Here is a 21,730-nt window from a genome sequence, read left to right on the forward strand (position 1 = left end):
TCTGAAAAGTTACCTCTTTAAAATTTTGCATCCATTTCATCATGCAGACTTTAATCCTGTTCCATTTCTGTTTCATGTTTCAGCAAGGTCTTATAAATTCTTCCCATCAGTTGTTGTTTCTGGAATGTAATCTCTTTTTCAAAGTTTGAAATTTCACATAATATAGTTGTTTTAATTCTCTTCTGAGTCTAAACGTCAACTGAAAATATACCAGTTGTATTTCTTGCCCTCCATCTCTTGCCAAGCTTTAATTTTCCCTTGCTTATTGATCATTTCCATATATTATCATTGTTCTTCTGTGTTTCTTTATCACAATGAACTTCTAGGGAAGATTTTAAAGGTGAAGTCAGAGGACTGAGTCATACCTAAGTTTTTTTCCAGATTTCAATAAGTTCTTTTATTACATGGAAGTCTTTTCTAGTTAACTGTGTCTTTCGATCAGCTTTCTATCCCAATAAGTAAGTACCCATTGGTAGAGCTGCTGTTTCTAACTTTTTAAGTCTCTGAAACAGGTTTTGTATAAAATCAGAAATCCACACAAGTCCTGCTGCTTGATAGTATAATTTGATATTGGGTACAGCTAGACCTCTTTTTTTTACCTTGCAAAACTTTGAATCATATTCTTGGTCTTCTGTCACTCCAAATAAATTTGTTAATATGTACTTGCCATATTAATAAAGTTTTTTTCTTATATATGTATAGGCAACATTTGAAACAAAAAGTTCAAATTGGGCAAGACATTCATTTTAATACTGCCAATTTTTCCTAACCAGGATAATTTACATTTGGCACATCTTTGTAGATCTTCCTGTATTTTTTCCAGGTTGTTCCATAATTACCTTTAAACAAATTATTGTTTTGTCTGTTCATATTGATTCCTAAACATTTAATTGTATCGGTATGAACATCATAGCCAGTTACAGCCGGATGATTCCAACATACATTATTTCTTGTTTTGTTAGGAATCCTGTAAAAAATTTTGTTTTCTGATGATTACATCCTGTAAAATATCCACATAATTCTATTCAATCCATCAAATATTTTATTGAAGATTGAGGATTACTTATCGTCAAAATGACATCATCTGAATAACTCATCATCTTAAATCTTCTATTTTTAAACCCACAATTCTTTCCTCTTGTCTGATCTTTGTCGCCAAAAGTTCCAAAACTAAAATAAAATAACACCCTTGTCTTGTTCCCTTCTCCATTTGAACTTCTTTTGTCAAAATGCCATTGATTAATATTCTCGCTGATGTCTGGTGTATGTTCTCTGTATTCAGTCTAAGAATTTAGGTCCACATTTCAAATATTCTAATGTTTTTAACATAAATGTCAATTTAATATTATCAAAGGGTTCCCTCTGGTTTTTTAAAGTGATATTCCCGGAGTTGCTAAGTGGCTGTGGGAAAGTAAGTTGGATCTGGTGAACCTGTAGCTGACTCACCCAAAACTGTACGGTGCAGTTTGGCCTTTTACGCCAGGAGCTATACTGAGAAGTACAGGACCTACAATTCAATAGCAAGCTCTTCATCAGACTTCCTAAGTAATGCCATCTCAGACATGGAAATACACAGAGAGACATTTTGTTATAGCCTCCTCCTCCATTCTCTCAACCACACACAAGTAGCATACTGTCAAGACACAATCTACAGACAGCAGATATGTACTAACATAGCACCAGGAAAAAAACACACAGAGAGTTTAGCATTATAGCACGTTAATTTCCAGAATCCTGGCACTTCCATCAGTACATTCATTTACAGCTTACTGAAAGGCCCTCCCAAGTGTGTGAGCAAGAGTTCAATTCATCAACAGACAAGTTTTTAGATAAATTTTTATCCAAAAATCATAACATTGCTCTTCCAAGAACTACATTGTTAAGAAATGGTACCCTTTCATCCATGTTCAAAGTATTTTGCTAATGAATATTTGGATTGCTGAAGTCTACTTTACTGGTTTGGAAATAATGATCCATAGCCAAGATTTTCCAAGAAGTCTCTGGATTTAATTGAAACATTTTATGATACATTGGAAAATATTTTTATAGTTGTGGTATGAATGCTGTAACTTCAAACTTAACAGTCACTTTAGATACAGAGCTTCTGACTAGTCCATGGGTATATAAGCCATCTAGCAAAATACCATGGAACCCAATTTTTAGCTACACTGCTTTATCAACAAAACTAAGGAGACTGCATACAACATGTCATATAATCCAACACTATATATTACAAGAGAAAAGAAATCTGTGCTTTGAAGAAGTTATCAGTAGTTACTCACTGGTGATCATGAACTAGGTTAAACAATGGTGGCAAATAACCACTTGCCCTTTCACAAGCAAGAACTGTCTTCAGTCAACTTGACAAGAATGTTTTAAAAAGTTAATTCATTTCTAGATTATTTTAAAAAGTTAATTCATTTCTGAATTAAATTCATTCTGAAGATGCCAGCCACAGGCAAAACGTCAGGAGAGAATGCTGCTAGAACACAGCCATACAGCCCAGAAACCACACAGCACTCCAGTGATTCCAGCCGTGAAAGCCTTCGACAATACAGTTAATTCATTCTTGAGGGGTGTAAAATATTTCTTCCAGATTATACACTTTTGAGAAATGGACTGCAGCTTAGGTAAGTTGCCAATTGGTTATGGAATGGTTATATGCATTCCTTCATTAAAAGTCTTACTTTTTTATGCAAAAATCTCTTCTTAGCTTTACCTGGTTCAAACACATAACTGGTTTGTCAAATTTTTCTGATATGAAAGCCTTCAAAGCAATTCCTAAACATTATTTTTTTATAATTATATCACCTTTAATGACTTATTAGTTAAGATTAATATAAAATTTCACCCATATTTCTTTACAGCAATCATATATGACCTTCCAATCCATGCATAAGCTAACTTTTTAATTAAGAATAAACTTTTTTATTTTTTCATTTTAAAGGCCAATTTTAATACCTACACTGAAAATAAAGGCATACTCACAGTAAGGCAACTTTGAGCTCATACATAAACTAGAGAAAACCTTTCCAATACTATTCTGTCTTTTTCAAAGGCATCTACTTGATAAATGTACTCTGAAGAACCTAAATGTAGATCACATAAAAAAACTATTATTTTATTTACGTTGATTATTTAGAGTTACAAACACAACTGTACTTAGGAATGGAGTCTAGTAACTTCTGCAGACTCATATGCAAGGTTAGAACAAGCCATTTTCTGAAATTAGAGCTTAACACAGGTTATAAAAGATCCTCGTTTAAAGTTAAATGCATTTTGCATTTCAATATTACATTGTCACATAACATACCTGGAAGTCACTTATACCAACACATTCTCCAAGGTAACTAACTACAATCCTAAGAACATTTTCCTCAGAGTAGGCCCATTAAATATACCTAAGTAGAATTCTAAGTAGGCCTGCTTAGGATAACCAAAAAATACCTACTAAGTAGGAGTCAAACAAACAGTCCCAAGGAGAGTTATTCCAGTCTAAACCCATTCATTTCAACAGACTAGAGTAACTCTGTATAGAATTGCACTGGAAGTAGGTCTGTTTAGGATAATTATCTAAATGGTACATATAATACATTTCTCTTAATTGACTCCTACTTCAATGAAAGATAATCAACATCACAGTAACGCCATATTTTCCAATTACTGAATATTTTCTCTTAAGAGTATAAATGATTTATGTCAACCAGCTCTTGTTTCACTAACAGAAGTGCTCACTATACTACCTGCTGAAGTTTTGTTATTGTTTGTACAAAACTTTTGTGTGGCAAAGCTAGGACTTAACCTCTTTTCATCCCACACATTCTGTACTTTGTTTCACACTAAGGAATCCTGCCTCACCATTTGATAAGAGACAAGGGTAATGATTATACATCCTTCCTCTATTCAATTTGTTTGTATTTTGCCCACATGACTGTGATGTCATCAGTTTAGCATTTCCATGAAGAATAGCCAAGAAGTGAAGAAATGGAAAAACAACACTTCTAACAATCCAGTGGAAAAAAACAGTACCAATCAGCACTATTTTTATATGTCAAACATATTAAATAGCAGATGGCCTTAACAGACTGACCCTCAACAATCAAGGATTAGGGAAGCCAAAAATGTGTTGAACATGTACACTGCTGCAGCAGACACTAACCAGAAACAAATGCCCCTGTAGTGGTTTAGCTTACAGCTCCAACTCCACAGCAGTGTTTCGAGCTGAAAACTCAAGTACACAATTTAGTGAATCCAAAAATGTTTACAACAAATAGCTTACTGCATATGGACAGCAACTCTTGGTAAAAGGCACCACGATGGCAGGATGAATTAACCGCTGGTGGGGGAGAAGACTTGAAAGACATGAACACTAACCCCCTAAACATAATAAATTCTACCAAAATATCTTCTATAGCTTAATAAAAATATTAATAACAAACAGATTACATAAATATTGGAGATTAAGGAGTTATGTATAAGCACTGTTGCAAAACATGGTACCAGACGGTTGTCAAAGGAGCGATTATATGTAAATTCATTAAACCCCTTTCACACAGTCCATTTAGCCTTCAACATTTTTAGCATCTGATGAGTCATAAGTATATTCAGTGATTTCTAGCTATATGCAATTTCACTCACTCATGGAATCAAGTCATACAGTTGAACAGCAATTGCATTTTGCTTTAGAAACATAAAGCCACCCATAGAAAAACCCATTCGTTTGTTTTATGTCCCTCCCCCAATGGAAAGCCACAAAGCAAGAGATGTTCTCCCTTGAATGACACAATCATCATGTTGACAAAACCACCACCTCACCCATGGAAACGCTTTGAAATTAAATCACGTTAACTTAGTCCCATCATACATCGAATCTATTTCATATAAAGCGCAGCACTGACACATGCAAGGTACAACCACTCTCATCTCCATTTGCACGCCAATCCTCCACTTTTCCACCACCCTGCGGCCCTAAAGTAAACACTCAGCAAAAGGATTCATTCAAACAAGTAGGACTGAAATAGAATAAAATATAGGGCAGCTCTAAGGAAAGGAGGCCAATTGTTTACATGCAGTTAGAAATGCCTCGACTGAGGGGGGAACCGGGGCCTAGAAGAGAGCGCAATTCTCTGGCACGCCTGAAGCCAGGAAATGGGCCGTCTCCCAGCCGAGATTCCCCCTTCTCAAACAGCGTGGTACCTTCGGCGAGGAACTTCTCCCAGACGCCTCGCCCTCCTGGCCACTTCCTGCATATCTGCCTCCTGCTCCTTCCACACCTCTCGCCTTCTGAAGAGGACTCCTGATCTTCCTGCATTCCTCCGCCACTGGCTCCTTGCCCAGGTTCATCCCGGGGTTCAGCCCGCCGCCGGGTTCTCAACTTTCGGAAGGCAGCACAAGAACAGGAGCCGCTTCCTCAAAGAGGGCAGCCGCGCCTCATCCTCGACCGCCACCCCCTCCTCACCTCTTCTCCAGCCGCACTTGCCCCGCAGCCTCGACCACCCCTCCAGCCACCCCGGGGCTCAGACCCCGCCAAACCCCCCGCTTCTTCTCCGCAAGGCAACCCCGCACCGGCGCTGCCCCTGGCGCTGTGCCTCAACACCCGCCTCCCCCCGCAAACCCTCCACGTCCCTCCCTGTCTCGCACGACGGATCTCCCGGAGTTCAGCCGCCCACCCCCTTCCTCCCCCTTCAGAGACTCACTCTCGCGGCTTCCGAGGCGATGAGGCCCCCCTCCTCCTCCTCCTCCTCCACACGCACCGCAGTTCGGGCCTTTTCCCGAAGGGGGCTCAACGGAGAGGAAACAAACCGCGCTTTTGGCCTGCAGCCGCCGCCGTCGTCCCCCATTCAACGGGCCGAGCCCCACCCCAGCCAGCTTCCCGGGCCCGACCACTCGTCCTCCTCACCTGCTACCCGCAGCCTCCTCCCTTCAGCGCCTCCTTCCCGTTCCCTGACAACAATTCCCGCCTCCTTCCCAACCTCTACGCTCACAGCACATTGGTCACTTCATCAGAAGTTGCTCATTAGTTATTGGCGGGCGTCGCAGTCTATCAACCGCTTAACTCCGCCTTTCGTCTGCCGAATATTTTAATCTACTCTAGCGCTTTATCGCCCCCCCCCCTACTTTCCTTATTTTTTTTTATTGGTTCAAACTGTAAAAGTGGGCGCCTACGATAGGTCAAAGCGGACGTCAGTCGTGGAGACATCTCCGCCTCCCGTTACATAGGTACATAGATGCGTCTAAATCGGCTGGGTTTGGTTGCACAGGAGGGAGGGCTACTATTATAGAGTAGTGCCTGACCTGGGACTAACCTTTTACTGAGACGGGGTGCGTCTTGTCTGGGTTTAGGCATCTGGACTTTTAAAAAAAAGATAAATCCAATCCCATTTTAGGAAGATTAGCAAATATCGTATATATAATTACCACCACCTGTGAGCTGAGAGGATCAAAGGGCCATACACAGGGCCGTGACGTCCTAATGGAGGGAAGAGTCGCTCTGCTCTCCTGTCACTGCAATGGCCATCATCTGACTGGGGCAGTAGTAGCTGCCCTGTGACTTGCCTGCTAACTGCCCTCACATAATCGTTGGAACTAGGCTCAGTGTCCACTGCTGCATACCTTGCCCAGCAAATGCCACTATGCAGCTTCCTGACCCTGGCTGTGACCATCATGCAACTTGTCTGATGGCTTACCTGAACAGGCCCTACAACTTGTCTTACAACGTTAGACTCAATGTAATAATTATTTTTCTCCCCCGAAAACCTGAATTTGGCTGTTTAGATTATTTAAGCACATTTGGCACAGAAGAGTAAAATTGCCCTAAATTCTTCAGTAATGTACTCTGCAGTATCCCTAATTGATTAAGAGGTTTTACTAATTTTACTAAATTACCATTTTACCGATAAACTGAAATAGTTAACTGAAATTCACTTAGCAGTTTTCCACTTGGAAACATTTTTTCTATGTTATTCTTTCAATTGGCAGACTAGAGCATGGTACAAAGGAACGTTTTCGTTACCGCAGGCTCAGTTTTTAAAACAATCTATATTTGACACAGTCCTAAGTAGTTTTGACATACTCATTTTGTATGAGTAACTATGGATTTTGAGGGTACAGTAAGCATAAATAGAAAGGAAGGGTAAGAGAGGATTGTGTGGTATTGTACAAACAACTTATCTCACAACAGTAAAAGTGACAAGTATATCAGTACCTTGCCTGTGATGGTACTAGGGAAAAAATGCTGGACCAGGTGGAACTGTGATCCTGTAAAGTAATTTCTGTATGCTCTGGTTCATATATAGAACATGTATGAGTAAAAGCTGTTTAAAGACCTCAGCAATGCTTCCCTTGAATCGATCATCTCTCTGTTTAAGCCTCTGTGTGACTTTTGCTGAAGGATTCTTTAAATATTTTCCAAAAGGCTTATAACTGACTGTGGGTGGGGTTAACGAAGGCAAAACCACAAGATAGTATGATTACGTCTGAAGGCTCAGTATCTGTGGAAATAGCTCTGCAAACCACTAATTGAAACCCTTTTGTTGGAATTCTTAGTACATACAACTAGCCTCAGGTTCAGCATGAAATGCAGAATGCTTCTGCAATACAGTGTTTGATTGGATATAGCAGTAGGGCAAGCGTCTCTTCCAAAGACATCCCCAGAAACAAGAGTATATGAAAATCATGTAAGCACTTGTTCTGTCAAGAGTCACCATCAAGCATTCTAAGGTAACACCCTTACAATGCAACCCTACTAAAATTATTGGACTTAGACTGGAGTAACTTTCCTTAGGATTCCACTGTGGGTAAAATTCAAAACATTTGAGGTCCAGTTTAGAATAAAAATGGAGAAGGTAAATGAAGGAAGAGCAGTTGTCAGCATGAACAAGGATCTGGACCAAAGTATGGAACCTGAGGAAACAAGATGGGTTAGCTTTTCCATGAAAATAAATTGTTTTCCCTGAAAAGAAAATAATTGCAAAGGGAATCTACATTATTATTTCTCAAAGGCTTTCACAGCCGGATTCAACTGGTTCTGGTGGGTTTTCCGGGCTGTGTGGCTGTGGTCTGGCGGATCTTGTTCCTAACGTTTCGCCTGCATCTGTGGCTGACATCTTCAGAGGTGTATCACAGAGGGAAGTGATACACCTCTGAAGATGTCAGCCACAGATGCAGGCGAAACGTTAGGAACAAGATCCGCCAGACCACAGCCACACAGCCCGGAAAACCCACCAGAACCAATTATTATTTCTGTTTTAGTGTTAATACTTTAAATACATCTTCTGACTACTAAAAATGGGCCAGGATGTGACCAGTGACCAGCCTTGATAGTTTCATTTACTATGTACATCAGCTAAAATGAATCTCCCGTGTTGTTAATGTAAAGACTATTTCCTTTGCTCTTGGACTTAAAGGGATCTGTGTGTATGGTGTCAGATAACTAGTTGATTAACTACTGGCTTTTATATGTCAACTGGATGACTTCCATTTGTGGCCCCCTCTTCCCAGAATGTTATGGGCACAATCTGATATTAACTCTACCTCTGAAATCAGCTGACCATTCTGCCAAAAATACAAAGGGACATTTAGATCATAGCCTGGAAGATCTCTTTCTCTTTTACACATGGACATTTTTAAAAAAACCAATCTAATTAAAAGTTCTGGAGTACTGCAAAGCTTGTACCGTATGCTGTATTATTTTGAAGCCATTTAAGATCAGCCTGAATCAATGCATTTAACTCCATGAAGAACAACAGTCAATGTGATTGTCACTAAAATAATTTTAAATGTTTCTAATTATAATAAAAATCATGTGAAATTAAAACTAGGTTCTACTTGATTTTTTTTAGCTGAGATAAGGGAGTTGATTCGGCTCCATATTCTTTATCGAAAGGAGGTTGGTTTTATTACTGCTGACAGAGGACTTCAGACAAGGAATTGAACTTTAAACCTTTCTGACATCAGAGTGGACAGCATCATCAGGTGTCATGGAGTGACCTCTGTCTTCACAAATGTTACAGCTCTGAGGTAGAATGGTAATCACAAAGAAAATTATTACATAGATAGTAAGTAAAAGTCAGCAATACAGACTGCAATTAAAATGGATTTCTCAGATGTCTAAATTGATATTTAAATTAGACATTACTACTCTTCTCTGTGTCATGTTTTGCTGCATTTGTTTGCCTTTAATGACAAACAATAAGACAAATAATAGGGACAAGAAACCTGACGGAAGGCTTGAGGAGGGGTGTCGTTTAGTGGTAGAACACAAGTTTTCTGTACAAAAGGTCTGGGTTCAAAAAAGATTTCTGGTAATAGAACTGAGGCGGATATTTGCTAAGCCCTGGAGACCCGTAGTCCATCAGAGTGAACAATATGGGGCTACGTGGACTGTGATCTGCTTTTACATAAAACAGCTTCACCTGTTTCTGTTGCAATAGCCTATTTTTTTGCAGAAGGGAGTCCATATGATTGGGAGAAGTTGGGCAATTACTAGAAAAACAGAACAGAAATCCAGTGGCACCTTGAAAGTCTTAATCCAATCCCATTGCATCTGAGAAAGTGAACTCAGGCTCACAAAAGCTCATGCTGGAATAAATGTTGTGAGGCTTTAAGGTACCATTGGGCTTTTTGTTTTGCTACAATACCCCGCCACAGCAACCCCTCTGAAATTGTCATAGCTAGAGAAGCTGAACCTGCCAAAATCTCATGGGCATGATATTGTTAAACAAAAGAACCCCCTTCAGGCCACCTTATATTGTCAAGAACACGATTCTAGTACTGTCACCCTTGTTCTCAGTTCAGGATCAGAGCACAAACAGCTTCTTTGCACATTGACTGTTATACTTGCACATGGAAACTGTGTAGTGCAATGACTTCATTCAGTTATCCTCGGTCATTTTATTATTGGAATACACACACACACACACTTCCTCTCCCTCCTTTGAAAAGCAGGACAATTGGAGACTTGGAGTCTGAAGCTTTGTGTTTAGTCACTGGCTGTACAGACACTGTAGATAGCTTCTTTTCAACATCAGCAAGTGAGCAGTCCTTGGATGTCATGTACTGTGAGCATTAAACAGTCCTTATTGAACCTGATTTGCAAACATACAGAAAAATCCCACAAGTGTCCCCTGCAAATGAGAGATGATTGCTCAGCTGTGTGTGTGTGTGTGTGTGGGGGGGGGGGGTTCACATAATTTTGTATTTAGGTACAATTTGAACTTTCACTTCCCATATTTTTGTGTATCTGCATAATTTCCATATATCTCACAGTGACTTTGTTAGGATTGTTTTTTTAAATACTAATTTTATGAATCTACAGACCACATTTAGATAAAGCTCATTTTCTCAGTGGAACCCTGTGTACATGGTAACTGGGATTAAGGATCACAAACAGACAGAGAATTGGGAAAATCCTGGAGAGAGAGAAAGCCAGCATGAGCTGCAGCTGGAGTGAAGCCAAGATCTCAGATAAGAGATGCTTCATTGATTGAGTTGAGTGCATTCATACTGATAGAGGGTGGGAAGTGGGAAAAGGGGGGGTAGCAGGGAATTATTAAGAAACAGCCTTTTGAACAAGCTCTTTAGTCTTGCTATCTAGTGATGGATGGTTTCAATGACCGCAATGAGGAGATTTCACAATCCTGCCCAGTGTCTTCATGTTGCTGATTTAGCAAATGCCATTGGGCTGAATGGAGAGGTTTGTCAGGGACCTTCTTTAATGGAAGAACATGCTTGGAATTTTTTTTTCTATTGTGGTCTTCTGCTCTTGGCAGCCCAACAACAGTGACAGTGCAGGGTTCAAGCTGCTAATAAAGTGGAAAACAGATTTTTAAAAGAGGTTGTGTGAGAGAGAGAAATCAAGGCTGAATTGTAGTGGTGATTTTGCCAAGCAGAGCTTTCCCTATATGTCCCACCCTCACACAAGCTCCCTTCTCCTGTGCTGGTATATGTAGACACATGCAGATATCATGATAATGGTGGGAAAGAGGCCGAGGCTGTGATGGATACTTGTATTTTGTGCTAATTGTGAAGCTTCTGTTGACTGAAAGATCAGGATGTTTTGGGCTCAGTTTTGTGCCTTTATCTTCTATTCTAGTTAATGCTATTTGCAGACTGCTTTAACATTTGCACATGCTCATTCCAGATCAAGAAAACTGCTGAGGAAACAGTTCTACTTTCTCCTTCGCTCACACCATGATCCTAATCTGAGATGGGCTACTGCATGGCTGTGCAGCCGTTTACAGGTTCAAAACATTTGGGAACTAGAAACCCAGACCTCCCCAGCATCTTATCTTATCTGATCCCTAGTATGTACCTAACACAACAATGTATCCCATATATTGATTTACTTGAATGTTAAAAATGTATGGCACCTTCCGCACACGCAAAATAATGCGTTTTCAAACCACTTTCACAATTGTTTGCAAGTGGATTTTGCCATTCCGCACAGCTTCAAAGAGCACTGAAAGCAGTTTGAAAGTGCATTATTCTGCATGTGCAGAATGAGCCTAAGATGTCTGGTAGCTTTATAAAAGTTGTGAAAAGACGCAATGTTTGAAACCTAGATTTGTGTGCCATTCAGAAAACTGTACAGCAGTATCTGAACATACACATTGTCTAGATGCCATGTGATTGCACATTTGGAAAAGAAAACATCCAAAATTCTTTAGAGAGGAAGGTCACCACCAGCTCCCATAGAAGTTGTTATTCTGTGCTGCTGGCCTCCTACCTTGCTATGGAATTGTTTTCTGTATAATCTAAAGCAAGTAAAGCAAGTGGAAAGTATGCCAGTCTGCAAACACCAACCTACACCCCAACCCATCACCCTTTTTGCTTTACAGGAACAAATCCCATTAAAGCTGAAATTCTGTATTCTGGCACTTCAAGTTTAGTTTTGGGAATGGTAATTGAACAGTGATGAAAAGGAAGAATCACTTGGTTCCCTTTTCAGAAACCATCTGTGACTCTTTAAGTACTTGCTTATACCCTTTTCAACAAAAAGAACAAGTTCGCCACGTGCTGGACTGTCTTTGTTTTTGGTAGGCACTAGGACCCAAGCCGAGCGTTCTAAAACAAAGGCAGTTCAGCACAAGGCGGATGAATTTACAATTCTCCTGAGTTATTTTTGTTGAACAGCATGCTTTTATATCCTCTTTAACAAAATATGGCTGACCTTCAGCTATAAGTTGCTTACATGCTCACACAATCCGCGCAACATTAATATTTGACTCTTCAGCTACTAAAATAAGCAGGTGCAATCACTGCCATTCTTTTTACAGAAAGTCAGCATTCTTTTGCTTGTCTTACAATGGTTGGTGAATATCTAATAGCTTCTTGCAGAACAGAAGAAAATGTTGCCAGAGCTCTGATCTCCCTTCTACAGCTGTCCGTCAGGGAAGGGTATGATATTTAAGGCCTTCAACAGTTTTGGAAGCTCCCTGATGGTATGGCTACTTTTACTTTTATAGTCCTCAGTAAACTATTCCTGACAACCATGCTAACATTTACATCAAGTCCGTGGCAACGAACTGAGGGATGAATCTTATCTAGAACGAGGATAGTGGCACTCCCAGAAGATGTCTTTCCTGTTTTCTCCGTCCCTCTGAATACTGTTGTAAACCTGAGGTTCTCTACAAACAGCATTGAGGTGAACTCTGGGTACTGAAAAGAGACTGGGAAACTGGAAAAAAATTCACACACACAAACTTATCTCTTCTTCTGACCGATGCACCATCTGCCAGCAGAACGCATGGTTCAGATCCGTTCTTGAGTTCTCTAGTACTTTTACATATAGTACTTTGCACTTGTTTCAACCATATTAACAAGTCCCTGGGCTTGTGCCAGCCATATGCTAACCAGCCCTGAGCAAGATAGAGTGTTCCACTGATAGCTTCCTCCCCCCGACATTTCTGCATCCCAGTGCTGAGAGGATAACCTGTTCAATCTGCTGTCAGTAGCATCATGTAAGAAGGGTGGCAGTAATGCATACTAAGATGGACAGAGCCTTCCACTTCAGTCAGGAAGGACATCCAACATTGATCAGCTGTCACAGATTAGTCAAGAACCACAGATTACCTGTGCAGCAAGAAGAATGTCTGTGCCTCTGATGGGAGGGCACTCCCAGTTCGGAGCAAAACCTCCATATGGAAGCAATCACTGTGTCATGTCGTACGGAATGAAAAAGATCAAACAGATTTCTTTTCTCTACTTTGTGATGTAAACGTTTGCCTTTTTTGTGCTCCCAGTGAGCTTATTTCTCTGTGAAGCTGGCACATAGGATTTATGTCTTTTCTTACATTTGTCCCTAGGTTTTATTTTTGTTCCCTGGGCCCGTGCCAGCCATATGCTAACATTGTAATGGCTATGAGTTTCATACTCCTGGAACTGGAGTAGATGGAATCATACAGTTTCTTCCTGTGCATCCACACAAGTATTTACTTGGAGGAAAGAAGCACTTTTCCAAATACAGCTGATATCTCAATGTTCAGATTTGTTAAAACTTCCTTCACTTGCTCATTCCTGTGGGGCAGATGCAAGATTCATTTCATAACCCTTGGCTTTAAAAAGATGTGCCAAACCACACTGCCACCTAGTGGTGGAATATTTCTATACATGTGTATTTCATAATGTTTTAAGTAAAGAAAGGAGGTGGGACATTAATGATCCCAGGGCTCATCTCGCTCATCAGGTTTATATTATGCTTAGCTGGCAGCACAGCTGTGATATCTCTACAGGGAATCCTTCTTACTGTTTGGTCTCCTCTGCTTTGTGGTTTGGCAGCAATAATGCTTCTAGGAAAGTGATTTGGCAACAGATGTCCTGTGTACAAGATAAAAGCACAAATCAGCTGGAGTAACTAGATTTAAGCCAATTTAGACCCTGATTCCATGCAGAGTTAAATGCACTTGAAATCAATGGCCATTAACATTATTAACCCTGCATAGGACCAAGCAACATGTCTTCATTTATCAAATCCTCTACCTTTACTTGGCATTAACTTGGCACAATACATATAACACTGTCCCTGTATTACTGTAGTATAATTTCCTAATGTCCCAAGATTCCTGCTGGATAATTCCCACAAATCTTTTTTTAATCTTCTGGCTGCCCCCGTACACAGTACTAATTTAAACCGGTTCACGTATAAATGTGGTATAGACTCTTTTAAAACACCAAAGTGCTGATAAATTAAAAATACCTTTTCCTAGGAGGATTGCTTGATGTTTTCCTGACCCATTTCCAATCATCTCATTCCCTCTTCAACATTCTACTGGTACAAATGATTCCTTTAAGAATGGATGTTACAGTTTTAGGTTTTCCCAATTAGGTTTTACTGAAAAAAAGATTATTTCAAAAATGTAGAATATAAAAGTTGGTAAATGACTACAAGTTCAAATCACGTAAGGAAGGTACATTTACCAATACAGATTTGTATTGATTTCATCTTTCTGATCTAGTAAATTTATCTGGAAAAAAAAGTATGCTAGTGCTGCTGCGGCTGCCACTGTTCGGACCAAGCTTCCCACTGCACTGATAAGCTTTCCGGTATGACAGATCATGTCCCTTCAGATCTGGAAACAAAATAAAATAAAGTGTGATTTTAACACGTTATAGTTAAGGCCAACATGTACCTCTTGGGGTTTCCCCAGCTTTTTTCTTATCTTTCTCAAATATGGTTTGCTCCAAGGTTTTGAGGGAAATAACAGTAAAGCATAGTGCAGGGGTAGGGAACCTGCGGCTCTCCAGATGTTCAGGAACTACAATTCCCATCAGCCTCTGTCAGCATGGCCAATTGGCCATGCTGATAGGGGCTGATGGGAATTGTAGTTTCTGAACATCTGGAGAGCCGCAGGTTCCCTACCCCTGGCCTAGTGGCTATTCTGCAGGTGGGTACCTTTCTTAGTACCTTTTAAGAGCAATGTTCCTTGTAAGATGCACATGTGCACGGCTGTTCAATCACTGTATTGGTGCCATGCAGATAAAAATATTGCTGCTCACTGAACAGCCAATATTGGGCAGGTGTTAGATGCTGCCCGCCAGGAAGAGCTCTCCCAGGCAGTTCAGTTTCACTCAGTAGAGGGGCAAGATTAGACGAACTGTTCTCCAAGAGGCAGGGGTGGAAGTGGCCACTGAGGGGAAAGAGCAAGAGGAAATTACTACCATGCAAAGGTGTATCTACAGAAAATGGTGCCCAAGGCAAGCTGTCAAACTGTGCCCCCCAACTTCTTGCGATCTGGATGTTATATCCCTATTGATAACCACAAGATCGTATTAGCCTTTTTTATCACTGCATCACACTGACTGCTCATATTTAACTTACTGTCTACCCTTACCCCAAGATCTTGGTGTTACATACTAGTACTCAGTAGTGTAGCCTCCAGAGAAAAGGGGGAAAGAGAGAGGGGGGAAGAGGAGAGAGAAGGGGGAAAGGGGAGAGAGAGAAGGGAGTGGGAGAAAGCTAGAAAGAGAAGGGGGAGAAAAAGTCTTCTCCCAGCCACAGTGTCACTCACCTGACAGTAAGTCAATCTTAATTTTAAAGCAACTAGAAGCTTTTTTCAGTGGCGGGAGGAAACATGGCCACTTTTCTTCTCCCCCCCTCCCCCAGCTGCCTCCACCACCGGCACAAAAACCTCTGGTTGCTTTAAACTTAAGATTAACTAATTTCCAGGCAGCAAGGCCTGGTTAGACCAATCAGGGTGGGGGCTGTTCCAGTGCCTGGAACTTGATCCAGAAGCGCCTGGGACTTGATCCTCATTCCACCACCCAGGTTATGCATAATAAAAGGAAACACTTCTAATAAGTGTAATAATAAAAGGAATAATAAGTGTAATAATAAAAGGAAACACTTCTTCACGCAACGTGTGATTGGTGTTTGGAATATGCTGCCACAGGAGGTGGTGATGGCCACTAACCTGGATAGCTTTAAAAGGGGCTTGGACAGATTTATGGAGAAGTCGATTTATGGCTACCAATCTTGATCCTCCTTGATCTGAGATTGCAAATGCCTTAGCAGACCAGGTGATCGGGAGCAACAGCCGCAGAAGGCCATTGCGTTCACATCCTACATGTGAGCTCCCAAAGGCACCTGGTGGGCCACTGCGAGTAGCAGAGAGCTGGACTAGATGGACTTTGGTCTGATCCAGCTGGCTTGTTCTTATGCATCAACTGCATGGCAGTCATTTTCTCTAGCCCTTTCCACTCCGTGGCCACTTCCACTCCCTGACTCTTAGAGGCTTTTTACTTTTTAAAAATGGCACTAGAATATTGTTATAGTGATATAACATTACATCCGTATGTATACTAGGGTCTCCAAGTTCACAGTTTCCATTTTTTTAAAAGTAAGTCCCTTGCTTCTTACTTTGCAGATATATAAGGGGAGAAGCTTATCTCTGCAACTGAAGAACTAGATACTTACCTTTTTAGAAGCTGGCAATTCAGAGAATCTGGTACCCAGTATTCCAGTGCTGATTTGTTTAAAAATTAAAAGCCCTAGAGGCTTATGGAAGTGGGGTTGGCTGTGGCCCAATGACTGAAACAGGGAACCCTGTCATATGGAAGCCCTGTTGCTGTTGCTCTTTATCAACTGCCACACCAGCAACAGGAAAGCCATTCCCTGTGTGGAAACCACCTGTACTGCCAGCATGGAATGGAAAAGGGATAGGAATAGAGGTTCATAAGGAAAGTCAGGATGGTTAAAAGTGGCACAGTAGTGGTTGGACGGGACTGGCATAAAGATGTATGACACAAATGCTTTCTGCTGGAAAATACCTATTTTACTACAAAGTTGCCTTTTGCTCACTAAAAATTATGCTTGAACTCCAGCTACAATTCACAACAGTCAGAAGCCTATGGCTCTTTGATATGCCACCTATGGCTCTTCTAAGCACCACTTGTCCACTCCCCACCGGTAAGGCTGCCAAGTCCCCAGTGGAAGCAGGAGATGTCCCACCCCAGGTCCTGTTGCAATCATCAGTTTTACTGATAGTGTCGGGTGAACCCTTTGTCACTTTCAGGTAGCTCTAGGAATTGGCAGAAACTTTATGGTAAGAACTTCCTGTAGTTAGATGTGGCCCTATTTTTCTTTTTAATTTCCGCACAAGATGCTGCCACCCCACTTCCCACAACCCTACCACCTGGTATTGTCTGGCAACTCTAGGTCCCTGCTTCATGCTTTCAGAAAGTGCCAGGACCCTTGGCCAGTGGACCTTGTGCTTGGCAGTTAGTTCCCCCTTTGAACCAGCTGCTGCTAGAAGAATGGATAATCTGTAAGCTTCCTTGAGGAGCAATCATCATGCCAGGGATGGAAATAAATATGGCTCTTTTGGTTGATGGTAATTGCAAATGTGGCTCTCTGTCAATCACAGAGTGTGTACCATTGATCTACAAGAAAAAAACCATTTTAACTGAATAAAATTGAAATAGGACACTCTGCCATGGAATGGACTTGCTTTTCAAAAAGCACCCAAGACTTTAAACATTCTCAGATAAAGATAAGTTCAAACTTGTCTAAAGCAAGAAAGTCAATCTGCTCTGGAAGATCAGCTGTACTATATAGCTAGCATCATTTATTTATTTATTTATTTATTATTTGATTTCGTATACCGCCCTATCCCCAAAGGGCTCAGGGCGGTGAACAATATAAAAGCATATATAAACATAAATATATAAAAGTTTAAAATTTTCATTCTAAAACAGTATCCCACGAACCCATATGCAACCCTCCCAAGAAGAGTGATGGGTCCCGATGATGTTAGGGACCCTATACAGCAGGGGGAGGATGAAAGCAGGGCACCCTCAGCGGCTGGTCTCTCCGGAGGCCCGGTGGAACAATTCCGGTCTTGCAGGCCCTACGGAACTCTCCAAGGTCCCGCAGGGCCCGGACAGCTGGTGGTAGAGTGTTCCACCAGGCAGGAGCCAGAGCCGTAAAGGCCCTGGCCCGAGTGGAGGCCAGCTGCGTCATTGATGGGCCAGAGATCTCCAGTAAATTGGCCTCTGCTGAACGCAGAGGCCGACTCAGGACATATGGGGTAACGCGGTCCCGAAGGTACGAGGGTCCCAGGTCGCGTAAGGCCTTAAAGGTCAACACCAACACCTTGAAGATGATTCGGAACTCCACTGGGAGCCAATGCAGCTGGTGCAACACAGGCTGGATATGATCCCAGATGGCACTGCCTGTGAGCAGACGTGCAGCTGCATTTTGGACCAGTTTTAGCTTCCGAATCAGACGCAAGGGAAGGCCCGCGTAGAGCGAGTTACAATAGTCTAGCCTGGAGGTGACCGTTGCATGGATCACAGTGGCTAGGTCAGCGTTGGAGAGGAAGGGAGCCAGCCATCGGGCCTGTCGAAGATGGAAAAACGCAACCCGGGTTGTATGGGCCACCTGGGTCTCCATTGAAAGAGACGAATCCAGGTGGACCCCCAGGCTGCGAACGGAGGAGGTCGGCGCCAATGTGACCCCCTCCCACACCGGCGGCTGGAATTCCCCAATCTCTCCCCCCTGGCCAAGCCAGAGGATCTCCGTCTTCGATGGATTAAGTTTTAACCTGCTCTGTTGTAACCAACCAGCGACCGCCTCCAAACAATGCTGTAGAGCTGCAGGGGCGGTGACAGCTCCCGCCTCCATCGACAGAATGAGCTGAGTGTCATCAGCATCTAGATTCTTATCTAGATTCAGTTTCAGCTTCTTCTTCCCCCGCCAACTGGACACCACATCCAGACTCTAGTTTTAAACAAGGAAAGATTTCAGGTGTGGGCTTAGTTAACAAAATATGGAGTTTGGCGTAATCAACAAATTAATTACACCCAGTCCAAAGCTCTGGAAGATCTGCTTTAATGGCTTGAAGGACATATTAAATAACACTGATAGCAGAATGGAACTCTGAGACATACCACATTTATTGGCTAGTCAACTGATGCTGCATCACCAAAGGAAACACTGTTTGGTCTTATAAGACAAAAAAGATCAAAATCATTGCAACCAAAGCCCCATTCCCATAACACTTATGGTATGTTTAATTTATCCCTGTCTACAGTTAATGTAATAAAAATGAGTGGTTTTTTGGCTTCATAGCATAAGGAGGCTAATATGTTTACTCAAAATAGAAGCTTCTATTAATTCATTGGGACTGCTCTATAGTAAGTGCCAATTTTAGTATTCCTGATTCAGCATTGTAAGCTTCCAAATATAACGAAGTCAATAGATATATGGAGGTGCATTAAATAGTCAGTCCAATTAATTTAGTGTACTGTGATTGACAGCAACTTCTCTGGATCTGAGGCACCAGAGGACCTTTTCTAACACTGGCTGTGTGAGATACCTTAAGTGAAACTGCCAGGGGACAAGCTGCACCTGAGCATATCAAGCTGCCTTACATAGAATCAGACCCTTGGCCTATCAAAGTCATTGTCTACTCAGACTGGCAGACACTCTCTAGAGCAGTGGTGGCGAACCTATGGCACTCCAGATATTCATGGACTACAATTCCCATCAGCCCTTGCCAGCATGGCCAATTGGCCGTGCTGGCAGGGGCTGATGGGAATTGTAGTCCATAGGTTCGCCACCATGGCTCTAGAGTTTCAGGCAGAGGTCTTTCACAGCACCTGCTACCAGATCCTTTAACTGGGCATAGTTTGCATTTTTTAAGCAACAGAAGTGCAAGAGGACACACCCACCTGCCCTAAATGCCTCATTGTTTTAAAGATTGTTCTAAATCTGCTCCAAACATGGCAGAAGAGTGAGATGTTCCGAATGTCATGACCCTCGCCAAAGTTAGCTTGATTCCTGCCATGCTGTTTGTTAATGAGGCCCTTCTCATGCTTTCGGCCTGAGGAAGAGCCGAAATCAAGAATGTTATCTGCCTTTTGGAATGTGTATGTCTGGGTGAAACTGCCTCTGCTTTCCTCCCCCTTCTCTTCAAACCCCCCCCCCCCCCCCGCCCTCACCCCCCTCCCCAGCTCTTTCTTTTCTGGGAACTGAATATCTCACTGGAAGGGTGGGAGGGAATCTGACCTATAACTGCTGAGAACATATAATCTGTGATTATAAAGATCTGGCCAGTTAAGACAATAAAGTTATCAGCTTTCCTATGCTTGCTATCAATGAAACAAGAATTCTACTTCCAAGGTACTGATTCCTGTGACTGAGCAAGGCTGGAGCAGTGACACTGAATGGGTCTAGTTTTGCCTTTGCAGGGATGACATGAAGTCCGACAATTCCAAACCATGCAAAACTGCTTTGACTAGACACCATGCAGGACACAACAAATTAAGAGGAATTCCAGCATGGACAATGATGATTCCACAATTCTGCTTCCAAGCTTTAAATAAAATACCTTCTTTCCCATAGGAAAAGGATTGGCTAAGTAGTTTCTGGAACATGTGGAGTAAAATGGACAATGGATGTTGATTTTTCTCTCTTTCTGGTGAATTCTTTTTTCTCCATTATAGGAGTTTCCTCTTTCTTGGCACATGCTTTCTTCTCAGCATAGTATGCTTCCAAGGCTACTAAAAAGGCTCTTTGTGTCCAGGGATTTGGTGGGATTCCCATTAAAGGCTGAAATAGAAAAATTAAATCAACATTTGATCTAAACCACAATTATCTTAGCAATTCATCCTTGAACAAATTCTGTATTTACTAGTTTCTTCAGTGTTTAGTGTCAGTTTCTATATAATTATATGAATAATCTAGTTCATTTAACTTGTCATTTGTAAACCACTGTTAATTACATTCGTTTTGTCTTCTTCACATCAACACTGCAACCTGTTAGGCTAGGGTACCTTGAAAACTTGTAATATGTGGCTAATAATTATTTCCAATTATTAGAGGTCACTGAGATAGATTGTAATCAAAAGTAAGCTTCCTCTAGATGTGAGTTTTGAAAAACTCCAAAGGCAAAGTTGTGTTAAGCTGTTGGCAACAAAAGTCAAGAATTCTGTGACAGTTTAAGTCTTGTGGTAGCTTTTAGGGTGTCACAAAAAATTATTTTTATTTTTCTCCTCTTGTATGCTTAATAAATGTTGAAAACAATACAAATTATAGATATAAATAGATAATTTTTTCTAAACCACTGATTTTCTCAATGTAAAAGGTTATGTAGCATGATTCCACTTATGCTTATTCAGTAGAAAGCCCATTTTCTCCCCCTGTAGTTAGAGGTGTTTTTAAAACTAAACCACACAACTCCAGAGCATATTGCAGAATCCCCTTCCGCTGAAGAGAACAAGGATAATTTCTTCCCAATTAAAAAGATCCGAACACATATTCCAGAGCGGTAGCCTTATCAGTCTATTGCAGATTTATGGCATTTATAGGACTAACACCAGCACAAACAGACTAGAAACTGTCGAAGGCTTTCTGTGCTATGCTATTTAAAAAAATGCCACTGGACTCTCAAACGTTTCTATTCAAAAGTAAGTTCCATTTCAACTCCCTGGAAAGCATTCTTGGGATTGCAGCCACCGGTATCCTTGTAATGCAACACAGGACTTTTGTTTCCTAGTGGAGGAACTTCTACACGGTGCACTCTGGCGGTGTCGCATAAGCGCCTGCTCAGTCTCCGCATCCGGACCGGAGGCATGGAGGAACTGCTGAGCCCACGTGTCTCTGCGCTCTCTGCCTACCGTTCGGTGGCGCCGCGTGAAGAACCGCACAAGCCGCCCCACGGAAGCCAGAAGACAAAAAACCGGCGAACGGCCGGGGCTTGCCCGGTTCCCTCCGGGATCGCCAGTGGAGAGC

General features: G+C 41.6%; 1 protein-coding gene and 1 long non-coding RNA gene across 8 annotated transcripts in view; both read right to left on the minus strand.

Moving 5' to 3' along the window:
- NUMB (NUMB endocytic adaptor protein) overlaps window positions 1-6,052 on the minus strand; it is a 92,868-nt gene extending 86,816 nt beyond the window's left edge. For 4 of the 7 annotated variants that reach the window (XM_048484185.1, XM_048484183.1, XM_048484184.1 and 1 more), the window contains exon 1: window positions 5,697-5,893. The gene's annotated coding sequence lies outside the window, so the exon portion shown is untranslated. The other 3 variants (XM_048484180.1, XM_048484182.1, XM_048484181.1) reach the window with 3 other exon arrangements.
- Window positions 6,053-14,376: 8,324 nt separating this feature from the next.
- On the minus strand, window positions 14,377-21,730 carry LOC125426901. Its single transcript, XR_007243595.1, has 3 exons — window positions 21,616-21,730; window positions 20,328-20,548; window positions 14,377-14,567 (listed from the first exon to the last, which is right to left on the minus strand). It is a non-coding gene; the product is annotated as an uncharacterized LOC125426901 (long non-coding RNA).

This window comes from Sphaerodactylus townsendi, linkage group LG02 (assembly GCF_021028975.2).
Source record: "Sphaerodactylus townsendi isolate TG3544 linkage group LG02, MPM_Stown_v2.3, whole genome shotgun sequence".
NCBI lineage: Eukaryota > Metazoa > Chordata > Lepidosauria > Squamata > Sphaerodactylidae > Sphaerodactylus > Sphaerodactylus townsendi.